Source organism: Pongo abelii, chromosome 2, assembly GCF_028885655.2.
Source record: "Pongo abelii isolate AG06213 chromosome 2, NHGRI_mPonAbe1-v2.0_pri, whole genome shotgun sequence".
NCBI classification, from domain to species: Eukaryota; Metazoa; Chordata; class Mammalia; order Primates; family Hominidae; genus Pongo; species Pongo abelii.
The window spans coordinates 157,896,634-157,911,580 of NC_085928.1; the positions used below are offsets into that span (position 1 = coordinate 157,896,634).

A 14,947-nucleotide genomic window follows, 5' to 3' on the forward strand; every position below is an offset into this window, starting at 1 on the left:
CGGCCAAAAAAAGGTTTTGCCTTTGCATTTGAGAAACGCCATGTCCTTCTGACTTTCTTATTTTATATTTTACCCATCTTTGATAAGTGTTTGGAACAAAGGGTGTTATCAAAATATGAAATTTTGTCATAGTTTTAATTAAGCACCTGTAAAACTTAGTTTTCTTTTTCAAATATTTGATAGCTAGACGTATTTGTTTCCCAGAACTGCTACAATAAAGTGCAAACTGGACAGCTTAAAACAAAAACATATTATCTCACAATTGTGAAGTCTCAAAGTCCAAAATCAGATTGTCTGAAAGATCATGCTCCCTCTGAAGCTTTCAGAAAGGAATGCTTCTTTGCCCTTTTCTAGCTTTTGGTAGTTTGCGGGTAATCTTTAGTGTTCCTTGGCATTCCTTGGCTTGCATCTGCAGCACTTCAATCTCTGCCTGTTGTCACATGATGTTCTCTCTGTGTCTCTTTTCTCTTTTTATAAGGATGTCAATCATATTGGATTGTGGGTCCACCTACTGACTTCATTAAAAAATTTATTATTATTATTTAAGTTCTGGGGTATATGGGCAGAACGTGCAGTTTTGTTACATAGGTATACATGTGCCCTGGTGGTTTGCTGCACCCATCAACCCATCACCTACATTGCGTATTTCTCCTAATGCTATCCCTCCCCTGGTCCTCTGATAGGCCCTGGTGTGTGATGTTCTCCTCCCTGTGTCCATGTGTTCTCATTGTTCAAGTCCCACTTATGAGTGAGAACATGTGGTGTTTGATTTTCTGTTCTTATGTTAGTTTGCTGAGAATGATGGCTTCCAGCTTCATCCATGTCCCTGCAAGGACATGAACTCATCCATTTTTATGACTGCATAGTGTTCCATGGTGTATATGTGCCACATTTTCTTTATCCAGCCTATCATTGATGGGCATTTGGGTTGGTTCCAAGTCTTTGCTATTGTGAATAGTGCCACAATAAACATACATGTGCATGTGTCTTTATGGTAGAATGATTTATAATCCTTTGGGTATATACCCAGTAATGGGATTTCTGGGTCAAATTGTATTTCTAGTTCTAGATCCTTGAGGAATCGCCACAGTGTCTTCTGCAATGGTTGAACTAATTTACACTCCCACCCTGCAAAGACATCATTTCCAAATAAGTTCATATTCACAAATACTAAAGGTTAGGACTTTAACATATCTTTTTGGGAGACATACAGTAATTCAACCCACAATTTTAGGCATATGCTGCCATCAATTATATATTGAATTCAATATTGAATGTTATATATAATCGTATTTTTTTCAACTTATGTGTGTCTTTGTATATCAAAACATACCCACAAACACACACACAGATATATGGTTATATGCATATTTGTAATTTTCTCTTCCCACCATATCAAACTTTGACATCCATTTGTTGAACTCTGACTTGCTTCCCTTAATTCTATTATACATAATATTGCTCCCTTTGTTTGAATTGAAGCTACAGTAATTCTGACTGATTAACCTAGTGAAAGGCAGTCGGGAGAAAGGGCCCAATCTTCTTATTCTAATAGCAACAAAAAAGTGCCTTAACAAAAACAATCTGTCAATACAATTTCTAAATTATAATAAACAAAAATAGTATGGAGCTCTTTTAGATTAGTGAAATCTACCTCCTATTAATTTGTGGCAGTTTTTAGTTTAAAAAAATCAGGTGTTTGGTATTGATTAAAGAGGGAACAAAGCATAAAATCTCACCTGCAGTAACATGTCAAAATTTTTCAGTAAACTGACAATTCAGAGAATACAGCCACTCCAGTACACCCAACAGAAATGTGAAAGAACTGGGAAGCAGGACTACTGCAAAGCATGGCTAAATGACCTAAAATGCATTTTGGAGTAGAGCATATGTGTGTATAGTATAAGATAACAAATTAGCTATTTATAGATTAAAGATTCTGCATCATCCATAAACATTTATGGGGCACAGGTCATTTGCAAGGTCCATGCATTAAGTACTTATGTAAGACATTATACTATTTTTTAAAGTATATAACCTGCATTAAGAACTTGTATATATAGAAAGGGGGAGATACAAAGTAATATGTGCACATTACTTCAGTGATCAGCAAATTTGTACATTATTTCTATGTTTTCATATGTGTCTCAACTATTGCTTTATTGATGTGACCAATAACTTAGTTTCACTAATGATGTATAAAACAGCAAAATCAAGAAATATCAAACTATGCTAGAGTTTCTTATTTGCTTCTAATGCTATTTTGTGGGTGTTCAATATATGTTTGTGTGGTAAAAGTAAAAGTCCTCTCAGAGGACAATACCCTCAGTCATTATCTTATGAAAATATGGTCAACATAGGAGCAGTGCCCTATTTCAAATTGTGATTGATAGATATTAGTCAATTTGCTTTCACTTTTACCATAACAAAAGTGCTATTTCTCTGCTTCACCTGCTGGACCATGCCAGCTGGTTGGGAACCAAATCTCTAAAAGTACCAATTAAAATAAAAATAGCTAAATCTGGAATAAGTAATAAAGTACAGCTTTGGAACACTGTGAAAATATATAAGTGATCATTAGCAACACCTGCAGCCTACTTCACTTTGCTTATAATGACTCATTGACAATAGTCTAGTGCTAGCACAAAAGGCTGAAAAGTGGAAACAGAAAAACTTCAACTTTCTTAGTGATAATTAGACTCAATTTCTTACAATTTCTTTTTATACTAACTCATTTAACTTATAATCAAACAGCATCAACATATCTATCCTCAAATTTTTCCATTATTCAACTAAAATACTCTGTGTAATAAAGAGGTATTTTTAAAAATCAATAAGTTACTTATTAAATCAATATCCTCATCTGTAAAATGAGGAAATATGTCTAGCCGAGGACTGCACAGAGAGTGCCACTCTTTAATCCCACACCCAAGGTGGACATTGATTATGAAAGTTTTTCTGGTATGGATTATTCACAGCTTTTTCTATAAGGCTCTGATGTAGATTTTCTTGTTTCTTAAACCTATGGTCTGAAAGAATAGTTATCTTCTGTTCTTTTCATATATTGAATATACTGTGCTATAACAGGGATAAGATAATTGCAATGAGGATTATCATTTAGAAAAAGAAACAATGGAAGAAACAGATCAGTAAGTGGTACATGGCAACGCAGAAATTCTCCAGGACCAGACATTGTGAAGATTCACTATCTTAGGGATGAGAATTTACAAGATTAGACCTGAGTCTGCTCTCTGGGTCCTTGACCATTATCCATTATGGTCCTTGTCTTGCCTCCTGCAATAGGCTCCATTTTCTGTTATCTTGGTTGGATGTATTCGTAATGGATGTTGGAAAATATACATTATTTATAGTCCATTTTATGATAACGCAAGAGTGGCAAATATAGTTGTAAGTCCCAAAAAGTTAAAAGAATTTGAGTAGAGGCTTATGATTTATTCAGGAATACAATTATTTCAAAAACTTAGTCCATTTGCTTTCAGTCAGACTTGTAGCTGGTACAAACACTCATTTTTATTGTAATCATGTCTTTGAATGTGATTATTTCACAATCTTGATGAATATTTTCACTGTGTATAGAATTCTAGTATGGCAGTTGTTTCCTTTCAGCAAATTAAAAGCATCATCTGCTGATACCTGCCTTCCATTGTGAACATTGAGCAGTCAGCTGTCAATGTAACAATTCAAAGTAATCTATAAACCCACAGTTCTTGCTTTCATGATATTTTCTTAAGATTTTTCTCCCCTCTTTTATTCTATTTTTTAAAAAGATTTTGCAGTTTTACTAAATTGTAAAGTCAAGCATTCATACTGATTTTCTTATGTAAACTGTACTTTACAGTAATCAGTCAATGGGAAAAGTGTCTCCTTATAAAAAGATTCCAATTAATACATAAGGAAATAATAATAGAATTATAGTATATCCATTTTGTAACTTCTAATCTATGAATAGACTTAAACATTGACTAGTTCCTGTTACTATTGTTATTTAACAATAGTAACCAGTCCTTGGTAGATTTAAACAATCTTTTATTTTGCTCACAATTTTGTGTTGGAAATTCAGGAAGAACTTGGCTGGGCATTTCTCTCTTGGGGTCTCTCAGGCAATTGTAAGTAAAGGTCAGCCAAGGCTACAGTGATCTGAAGACTCAACTGGACTGAATATCCAGGATGGTTGGTTCTCAAGGCTAAAAGTTGATACTGGCTCTCAACTGAGAGCTCTAATGGGATTGACTGGAATATCTACAAGTGGATTATCCAGCATAGCAATCTCAGAGTAATTAGACTTGTCATATCGCGGTTGTTCTCGACCTTGGAACTATTGACATCTTGTTGTAGGGGGTCTGTCCTGTGCATTGCAGGATGTTTAGCAGTATCCTTGCCTCTACCCACTAGATGGCAGTAGCACCACCCTCCCTATTACTAAATGTCTCCAAAATGGGAGAGAGGATTAAATCGCCCCACAAGGGAAATTGATTGCCCTAGTGAGCATCCAAAAAGAGCCAGGGGAGCTGCATAATTTTTCTCTGATCTAGCTTCAAAAGTCTAACTTTTTTTTCCACTGTATTATTTCCACTGTATTCTACTGGTTACAAGAAAATCACTAGAGTAAATTGAGATTTGAGGAGAATCTCTTAATGGTGGAGTGTCAAAAAATTTTGAACATGTTTTAAAATACCTACAAATGGTGAATGACATCAAAAAATAAAGAAAATACATGTGAATCTGATAAAACCTCTAGTTCTAACCAGAAATTTATAGATTATACAGGGAATATACTAAATAATACACAGGGATTAATGAGCAAAATCCAGTTGATCCAGGTAATGGGAATATCTAAAAGTTCAAAGACCAAGTTTATCCAACAAATAAAATTCAAGTCGAAAAAGATTGAGGAAAAGCCTAGAGATTAAAACAGACTGAAGAGACATGTCAACCATTACAATGCATATATTTTATCTGAATTATGATTTAAACATTGTAAGGAAAAATTGAGACAACCAGAGAATTTGAATACTGAGTAAATATTTGATAATATTAAGAAATATTGTTACATTTTTTCCTATGATAATGTTATTGAGTTTTTTTTTTTTAAAGATTTATTTTACTTTGGAAACATATTCTGAAATAATTGAGGCTGAAATAATATGATGTCTGGAATTTGTTTCAAAATAATACAGGGCTTGAGTAAGGGGATCAGGCATTTCTAATTTTTAAAATTCATATTTGGAAGATTGTCACAACTTTGTTCACTTTTAATCACTTTTACCAAATTGTTATATATATATGTATATATGCATATATATATGATTTTTTATTCAAATTATAAAATATATGCCCATGATAAAAATTTTTGACAATAGAGTACTCTTTTAGGGAAAAATAGCAATAACTTAAAACATAGAGAAAACCAACATTAAATTTTTCTGTGCTTCCTTTTGGTCATGTTTCTATTCATAGACATAATGGAAACATAATTCAGATCACATTGTATTTACCAATTTCTCAGTCAAAATTATATAGTGTATATTTTCCTATATTATTTAAATTTCTTCAGTATTTCTCTGACAATAAAATTTTAATTGTGGACACATAAGTCCTGCACAAACAAGTTAAATCCAAAGTCTTTTTCTGAATATTTAAAAAATATATTGTAAATGAAAACTTTTGTTTTCCTACTGTGTCTACTCATGGGTTATGAATAGCATAGATTTAAAAATATTTTTTAAATCTCAAATCATTTGTTTTAGAAGTTTTTAATTGTTTCTCTTGGATTTTCTATGTATAATTTGTATTTTTTTTCCATTTTTCTAATGATATCTCTTACTTCTTCTTTTCTTTTTATGCTGGCAACATTTTCAACACATCATTAAATAATAATGGTCCTGACAATTGTATTTTTAAAAAATATGTTCTCCAAAATTTGAAAAATCAATACCGGATAATATGAGTGCTTCCAAATCCAGGATGTCATTTCAGTTTTGTTCAGTCCTCAGAAGATACAGATTCACAGAAATCTCTGGTGCAGAATAGCACCAAGAATTCTGGCATAACAATGGGCTATCTCTGTTCATAGGATCAGATTTCATTCAGTCATAATATTTGGGTCAATTCTAGGAGAATTGGAGATTGATCCCAAAGGCTTTAGGTTCAGAAAGCCTTTGGGGGTTTAATGTAATGATTGCTATCACTGAAATAAAGATGGAGAGCTGAGATGAATTCAGAGACTGAGCTCAAAGCCTTTCAGGATATTGAAAGCTATAAGAGCCCACAACACAAATCCAAGATTTGTAAATGATGGACATTTGAAAACAGTTTCTTATTCTGAGGTCAGATGGCAAAGAGAAAAACAATTACTGGCCGGGCGCGGTGGCTCACTCCTATAATCCCAGCACTTTGGGAGGCCTCACTTGAGGTCAGGAGTTCAAGACCAGCCTGGCCAACATGGTGAAACCCTGTCTCTACTAAAAATAAAAAAATTTGCTGGGCGTGGTGGCACATGCCTGTAGTCCCAGCTACTCGGGAGGCTGAGACAGAAGGATCACTTTAACCCAGGAGGCAGAGGTTGCAGTGAGCCAAGATTGTGCCACTGTGCTCCAGCCTGGGTGACAGAGCAAGACTCCATCTCAAAAAAAAAAAAAAAAAAGACTGTAAAAAAATGATAAACTCTGAAGAAACACAACTATGGCTCACAAATTAGTGATTCTGAACATTGAGGTAAGTAGCCAGCAATGGGCATATATTATAGAGACAGATGACACCTTTGCACATCATTAAAGGAAAAAGAACAGTCGTCACATGTTTTTTCATTAGTCAAAGAAATGCTTTCGTATTAGTAAAAAACAATAAATAGTTCTGATCAGCCATTTTTGACTGCCAGATATCTGATAAATTGAATACTAAACAAAGTACCATTTTAAAATTTATTTTATACAGAACAGAAGCTAAAAGCAGGAATTATAAAAGCTGTTACACCTACTCAGCTCTATTACATGTTGGAAAAACTGAACCAGAGAAACAGTTACATACACTATCTCTTCTGGAAAAGCTGGATTGGGTTTTGGTCTGTATCAATAGGTGAGTTCTCAGTCTTCCCACCTTTTTTCTTTTTTTCTTTTTTATCGTGTCCTACAACCTAATGCCAGGAAGAAAAAATAATTTTAGCCTGATTATGAAAGCTTGTATAATTAGTAAACTCTCAGCAACTGGAAGTGTATGAATAGGGTATGGATGATGATGACTAGCAACTTTGTTTAGAGGGGATTCAAACATCAGGAGGCTGATTGGGTTTTATGATCTGTAGTGTGATATCCAATGCTGAGTTTCTTTTATTCTTTAAAATCATAAAGTAAATTTTCCTTATGTCTTACCATGTTCCAGTTATCAATAAAGAGTAACAAATGACACCAAAATTTATTGATGTAAAACAATAATTTTATTATACTTGTGAATTCTGTGGACGAGGTAATTTAAACATGGCATAGGGGACATGGCTTTTATCTTCTCCACAATTTCTGCTCCACAATTTCAGTTGTCTCGATAAAATAAAAAAAAAAAGATTAATAATATTCTGTGATCACAATGCAAAGAAATAGAAACTAAATCAAAATAAATAATCAAATCTCCATCCAAAATGTCTGCAATTTAAAAAACTCTCTGTGAAACAACACCTAGACAAAAAGAGAAAAGAGCCCTGAAGTTACAGAATTTTTAGAACATACTTTTAATGAAAATACTATATATCAAAATATATAATTAAAGCAATTATTTAAGGACAATACATAGCCTTACATAATTATTTTAATAAAAATGATAAGATAATATTTTCTAACACGAAAGTTTGAAAAGGAACTTTAAATTAAGCAAAAGAAAGGACAAAGAGCAAAATTATACAGATAGAAGCAGAAATTAATCAGGTAGAAATTAGTAAAACAGCAAAAATATTGATGGTTCATAAAAATATCCAGCAAAGTAAACAACTAGCTAACTTAATTTGAAAAAAAAAAAGAGAGAGCAAGCACAAATATACAAAATAAGAGGTAATGAGTGGGAAGTAATCATTGAAACACATGCATCAGCACTAATATACATGTATTGTAAGTATGAGTATTTTTAAAATTCAAAATCTGAAACACTTCTGGTCTCAAGCATTTTAGGTAAGGAATACTCACGTTGTAGGCAATTCATTGTTGACTGAAACATTGTTAAGTGATGCATGACTGTACTCAACTTTGCTATAGTGGTGCTGTGTTAGTCCATTTGGGCTGTCTATCATAACAAAATACCATAAACTGGGTACATTATAAACAAACAAATATATTTCTCACTGGAGAAATAAATTTCCCAATGGCTACCGAATTTGTAAACTAATTTGAGCTCAAGATAAACTATTAAAAAGAGTAAAAACTAGATTTTGGAGACTGGAAAGTCCAAGGTCAAGATAGGTTTGGTGTCCGAGAACGGCTTGCTGTCTGGTTCCTAGATGACACCTTCTCCTTGTATTCTTACATGTGGAAATAACAAGCGGTCTCTCCTGGATCTGTTTTATAAGGCCACTAATTTTATCTATAAGGCCTCCACCCTCATGTCCTAATCACCTCCTAAAGGCCCTGATTCCTAATACCATCGTCTTGGGGTTTGGCATTTTAACATGTGAATTGGAGTGGGGCACAAACATTCAGACCATGGCAAGTTCAAAAGCAGTCATTGAAAATATGCAAATGATAAACATGGCTCAGTCCAATAAAACTTTAAGTATAGGCACTAAAAATTTAATTTCTTAATAGAGCTTTTTATATGTCCCAAAATATTATTATTATTTTGATTCTTTCCAACCATTTAAAAATGGAAAAATCTCCTCTTGTGTTATCCAAAAATAGACAGTAAGCCATAGTTTGCCAACTTCTGGCTTAACCACTCGGTGATTATTATTGCTGGGTGGTAGACATCTATTTCCTGTTAGAGGAAAGACAAGAGAATCTAGTGTTTAGTCTTTTTAATAGTTTATTTTGAACTCAAATTAATTTATAAATTCTGTAGCCATTGGGAAGAACAACTTTTTGATATGTATAAAATCTGTTTTAATGTTTGTATTCTCTTTGACCTGCCTTTGACTGAAATTGTAGAACTGAAGCTATATGTTCTCCCTGCATCTGTTTTTCTCTCTTTATATCATTGTCTATCCTCAAGCAATGCTTTACCTCTCATGGTTTTCCTACCTCTGAAAGCTTTTAATAAACTATATTGTTTTATATTTTACATTAAAAGAACACTGATAGGATTGCTTTATGGAGAAAAATAAGCACTTAGATAAATAAATATTTTTTAAATTCTCAGAAAATAAGAAAATTCTACTATTTTAAATGAATTAGACTTTTAAAATCATCTCTCTTACAGAGATTTCTAGCACAGAAACATTTTGGAAAGTGAGACTAGTTTAAATTTTTTAATTTAAAAACAAACAGCTAGAAGGAGGCAGAGCAAGAACCCTTCAGTGATTATCTCCCCCTGGAAGAACACCAAATTGAACTATCCACACAAGAAAGCACTTTCATAAGAACCAAAAATCGGGTGAACGATGATCATAATACCTGGTTTTAACATCACATCAGGGAAAGAGGCACTGAAGAGGGTAGGAGAAAACAGTCTTGAATTGTCGACACCATCCCTCACCAGTTTCCTGCAGCAACCACATGGTGCAGAGAGAGAATCTGTATTTGGGGAAGGGAGAGTACAATGATTGTGGACCTTGAATTGAAACTCAGTGCTGTCTGTTACAGTGGAAAGCAACACAGGTAGAATTCAGCTGGTACCCGTAGAGGGAGTATTTAGACAGTCCTAACGAGATGGAAATCATCCATCCCAGTGGTGAGAACCTGAATTCCAGGAAGCCTTTCCACCATGGGCTAAAGTGCTCTCGGGTTCCAAATCAACTAGAAGGGCACAAGAACTGTAATCCTGGGCAAGTTCCTGGTGCTATGCTGGGCTCGGAGCCAGTGGACTTGGGGTACATGTGAACTAGTGAAACCCCAGATGTGGTGGCCGAATGAGTGTTTGCATCACCCTTTCACTAACCCCAGGCAATACAGCTCGCAGATCTGGGAGAGACTCCCTCGCTTAGCTTGAGGAAAGGAGAGGGAAGAGTAAAGAGGACTTTGTCTTGCAATCTGGATACCAGCCTACCCACAGTGGTGTAAGGCACCAAGCCTGATGCCCCCTTTCCAGGCCCTAGCCTCCCAGACAACATTTCTAGAAACACAGTGGGCTGGAAGAGAACCCACTGACTTGAAGGGAAGGACCTGGTTTGGGCAAGATTCATTACCTGTTGACTAAAGAGACCTTGAGCCTTGAACAAAAATTAGCAATAGCCAGGCAGTACTACCATGGGCCTTGGGTGAGACCCAGGGCAGTGCTGGCTTCAGGAGTGAGCTAGCACATTCCCAGCTGTGGTGGCCACAGAAAAAGAGTCCTTCTGCTTGTGAATAGGAGAGGGAAAGGTAAAGGAGACTTTGTCTTGCAGCTTGGGTAAGAGCTTGGCCACAGTGAGCTAGAGAACCAAGAAGACTCCTGGGGTTCCCAATTCCATGCCTTGGCTCCTAGGTGGTCACTTTCTGGACCTACCTAGAGGTGAAGGCTGGAGAGGAGCTCACTGCCCTGAAGGGAGAGAGCCAGGCCGAGCAGCATTTATCACAAGCTGACTGAAAAGCCCTTGGGCCTTGAGTGAACCACAAGCATTAAATATTTATTATCTACAGATAACAGATAACATGCTGTAGATGATTTTTTATATATTCTAATGTGTGCCTGAAGGCTCTCCTATAAATTACAGACCCGAGTTTTTGTCTTCACAAAGGGCAGTCTGAGAGCCTCATAGAATGGACTGTACAAGATACAGTAAGCCCCCCATCTGCAGTTTCACTTTCCATGGTTTTGGTTACCTATGGTCCATCACAATCCAAAAATATTAAATGGAAAATCCCAGAAATAAACAATTCATAAGTTTTAAATTGTGCACCATTCTGAGTAAGGTGATGAAATTTTATACCATCCAGCTCTATCCAGGCCTGGACATGAATCACCTGTTTGCTCATGCTCAATGTATCTATGCTGTAGATATTACCAACCAGTTAGTCACTTAGTAGCAATCTTTGCTTATCAGATTAACTGTTGTGGTATATCAGTGCTTCTGTTCAAATAACCCCTATTTTACTTAGTAATGAATCCAAAATGCAACAGTAGTGATGCTGGCAATTTGGATACGCAAAAGGAAAGCAGTAAATTGCTTCCTTTCAGTGAAAAAGTGACAGTTCTCCACTAAATTAGGAAAAAAACATAGTGTATATAAGGTTTGATATTTTTCATGGTTCTAGGCATCAACTAGGTGTCTTGGAATGGCCCTTGAGGATAAGGGAGGACTATTGTACTCCAACGGATACTTCAAAGAATAGACTCTTGGGCGCAAACTCTTGAGCTGGCATGCTTAGATAACTTTCAGACCACACCATTGACTGAGTCAGGATTTCCAGAGCTCTTTTTAGTATACAGGTAAAAGACTTCATGAAATCAGACCACTGAACCAAATTTAGCAAACAAGAATTAATTAAATAGCACAGTGGTCCCCAAACTTTTTGGCACCAGGGACCAGTTTTGTGGAAGACAATTTTTCGATGGGCTAGGGGAAAGGTGGAGGGTTGGTTTCGGGATGAAACTGTTTCACTTCAGATCATCAGGCATTAGTTAGATTCTCATAAGCAAGCAGCGCAACCTAGATCCCTCGCGTGTGCAGTTCACAATAGTGTTTGTGCTCCTATGAGAATCTAATGTTGCCGCTGATCTAACAGGAGGCAGAGCTCAGGTGGTAATGCTTGCTTGCCTGCTGCTCATCTTTCTGCTGTGTGGCCTGGTTCTTAGCTGGTTACAGGGTGGCCTGGGGCTAGGGACCCCTGAAATAGCACTCATCGAACTGATGAGAAAAATTTTTTTCTAGTTATTTGTTTAAAATATTGTTGGTGGCATTTTTTTTCTAGTTATTTATTTGAGATATTTTTGGTGCCATTTTAATGCTCTATTTTTTTATGGCTATATAAGGAAATCCTGTCTTTTTTTGAGTGACCTCTAATGCTTAAATTAATAGATTGCTTTATAAATAGAAATGAAACATTTTAAACTTACATCTGCTTCTCAGTGAAACCCAGAATTCAGAAACTTTTACTAGATACCCTTTGTTCTTCATGGCAATAGAGTCATTTGTATAGATTTTGTGAACAGAAGTTCTCTACATCAGAATTTGAGGGAACGAGACTTTGTGATAGTGAACAGTTTGCAAAGTGGGGAGATACAGCCTTCAGTATAAAATGAAAGTGTATTCCAGAGAACAAACGGAGGGTTTGGGTTTTTTTTAAATTGCTTTTTGTAGAGCAATTTACAAAAAATTGTTTGGGGGGTCTCACTATGTTGCCCCGGCTGGCCTCAAACTCCTGGCCTCAACCCATCTTCCTGCCTCAACATCCCAAAGTGGTGGGATTACAGGCAGAAGTCACTGTTCCTGGCCAGGGTTTGGATTTTATAGCAAAAGCTCTCATTCAGGTTTCCAATCAGGTTCATTTATGCAAATAAAGGATTCAAGTTTACTTAGTTGTGATTGGTCAATATAGTTGAGTTCTGATTGGGCAGTTCGGCTCAGCTGTAACTGGTTGATACAGCAGAAGTCTGAAAACTCCCAGATTTAAAGAGGTGCGGGTTTAGCGGGAAGTCAGAGTATGTGTGTGTCCTGTAGTCAGGAAGTGGCTGCTTGGCTCTATTTTAAATTTAGGCCCAGTTAACTACTTGGAATCCATCTTGAGGGATTTGCTCTTTCAAGCTCACTTTTGTTCACAGATTGAAGTAGAATCTTTCCTCCTTTTAATCCAGAATATAATTGCGCAAATTTCTTACGTAACCAAGACCTTACTTTTGGTGGCATATTTGAGACAAATTCTCATTCAATCAGTTATGATGAACCACTATTAAAGAACAAAGTTGATTTAATACATAGATGTATGGCTTAAAAAGACCTCCTACGAAAACTGACATGATGCCTGAGTAATGCATTCCCAGTCTTATACATAGTAAGGAAGGTCAGCTCTTACCAGGCTGGTAGATTTAGCAAATCTTGGGAACCTCACAGAAATGGAAATTCCTCTAAATGGTAGAGGTTACAGGTGAAGTTTGGTGGAGAAAGTTTTTGGGGGTTTGATTTACTAGCCCTGTAATACCTGCAATATCAAAAATAGAGGCTTTTAAAAGTCCTATCTGAAATTTCTTATGGAAACTTTCAAACAAATGTTAATTCTGTAGCTTTAGTGGTTGCTTGATACCATATGCCTATATTTTTGCAAAGCAACTCAAGGAGGCCTTATATGTTTAGTTATTATTCTTGCTTCACTTATGTGAACCATTATCACAAACCTGAATGAAACAAGCGTTTTTGTGAATAAGAATAACCTCGAGAAAGAGAGATATTATTTATGATCATAAGGGGAGTAGAGTGACTGCCAGGAAGAATTGTGGATAAGTTTTTAAATGTCACAAAAGAAACTACTAAATGTCCTTTCATTGGGATGCTGGGCATTGCGTAACCAGTCCTCTGGGAATTGTGTAATCCCGTGATTTGTGCATGTTTGGTTATCTTTAGATGGGTTTCACTTGTTTCTTGCTCATAGTTATGCAAGTGGTTCATTTTCATGGAAAAGAAAATGAATTTTGACAGGCAAAGATATCTATATATAGATATATTTAACATATGTAATAAATTTAGCATACATATACAAATTTAACATATACATGTTAAATTTACTATATTAGATATATAACATATATTAAGATATCTATAACATATAGATATCCTATATATTAATATACATATCTTAATATCTAATAATCAATATAGATTAACATATATCTTAATATATTATACATCTATTATATATTTTATATAATATATAAATAAATATTTAATAGATAATCTTTTATCTTTTATCAGAAGTTTTCCTTCAAAAGACACAACAGAAAAAGTGTTACAATTATAATTTTGGAACATATTAGTGCAACACATATGACTGATGATTATTGCATCCAGAATATAATATATAAAGAACCACTATGAAGCCCTAAGAAAACAACAGCCTCAAAAGTCATTTTATTTATTAGGTATTTGATGTATGACAATATTACTCCCAAACTCAGCAACTATAAAACAGTAAATACTCGTTATCTCACAGATTCCATGGATCAGAAATTCAGGTGGGTACCTTTGACCTAGGGTCTCTCACAAAGCTGCCATCAAGGTGTCAGGAGATGCTGTAGTCTCCTTTGCAGGCTCTGCTAGGGAAGGATCCACTGTCATGCTATCTCATACGGTGGTTGACAGAATTTAGTTCTTGCCAGCCCATTGAACTGAGAGCCTCAATTCCTTGCATAAATTAGCTTGTGTTAAAAGTAAAATCTTGAAAATAATAATATGGTGTCAGAGCAAATATTATTAAATTAATTACATAAACCAGCACCATGTTTAACTTAGCAAAATATTAGGTCTAAATTATTTGCCTCCAGTGACCCCTGAAAAGGGTTTATATTTGTAGTTTGAATATAAGAAACTTAGAAATGCTAATCATTCCATCTGGAAATTAAAATCTTAAACTGCTAGATTAATGAGTGTTTTCAATGAACTCTAACATGCAGAATAGTAAAGACAGGAATTTGTTTTGATGAAAATAATTAGAATTTTTTTAAAACATTTTCAATACTGAGGTTGGATAAATCAAACATGATGCAGTATAATTTAGAAATACACCAATCTTCATTATAAAACAGAATGAAGCTAAATTAATTAAATGATGTTACTAAAAGTAGGAATTTAATTTTTTTCACAAGTTTGTAAACTTAAAAATGA

The 14,947-nt window shown here is 35.1% G+C and overlaps 1 long non-coding RNA gene across 1 annotated transcript in view; it reads left to right on the forward strand.

Moving 5' to 3' along the window:
• LOC134761038 (uncharacterized) overlaps positions 1–14,947 on the forward strand; it is a 57,279-nt gene that overhangs the window by 20,455 nt on the left and 21,877 nt on the right. The window contains exon 3 of the long non-coding RNA XR_010139261.1: positions 6,955–7,095. This is a non-coding gene — a long non-coding RNA (uncharacterized LOC134761038). The remainder of the gene's footprint in view (positions 1–6,954; positions 7,096–14,947) is intronic.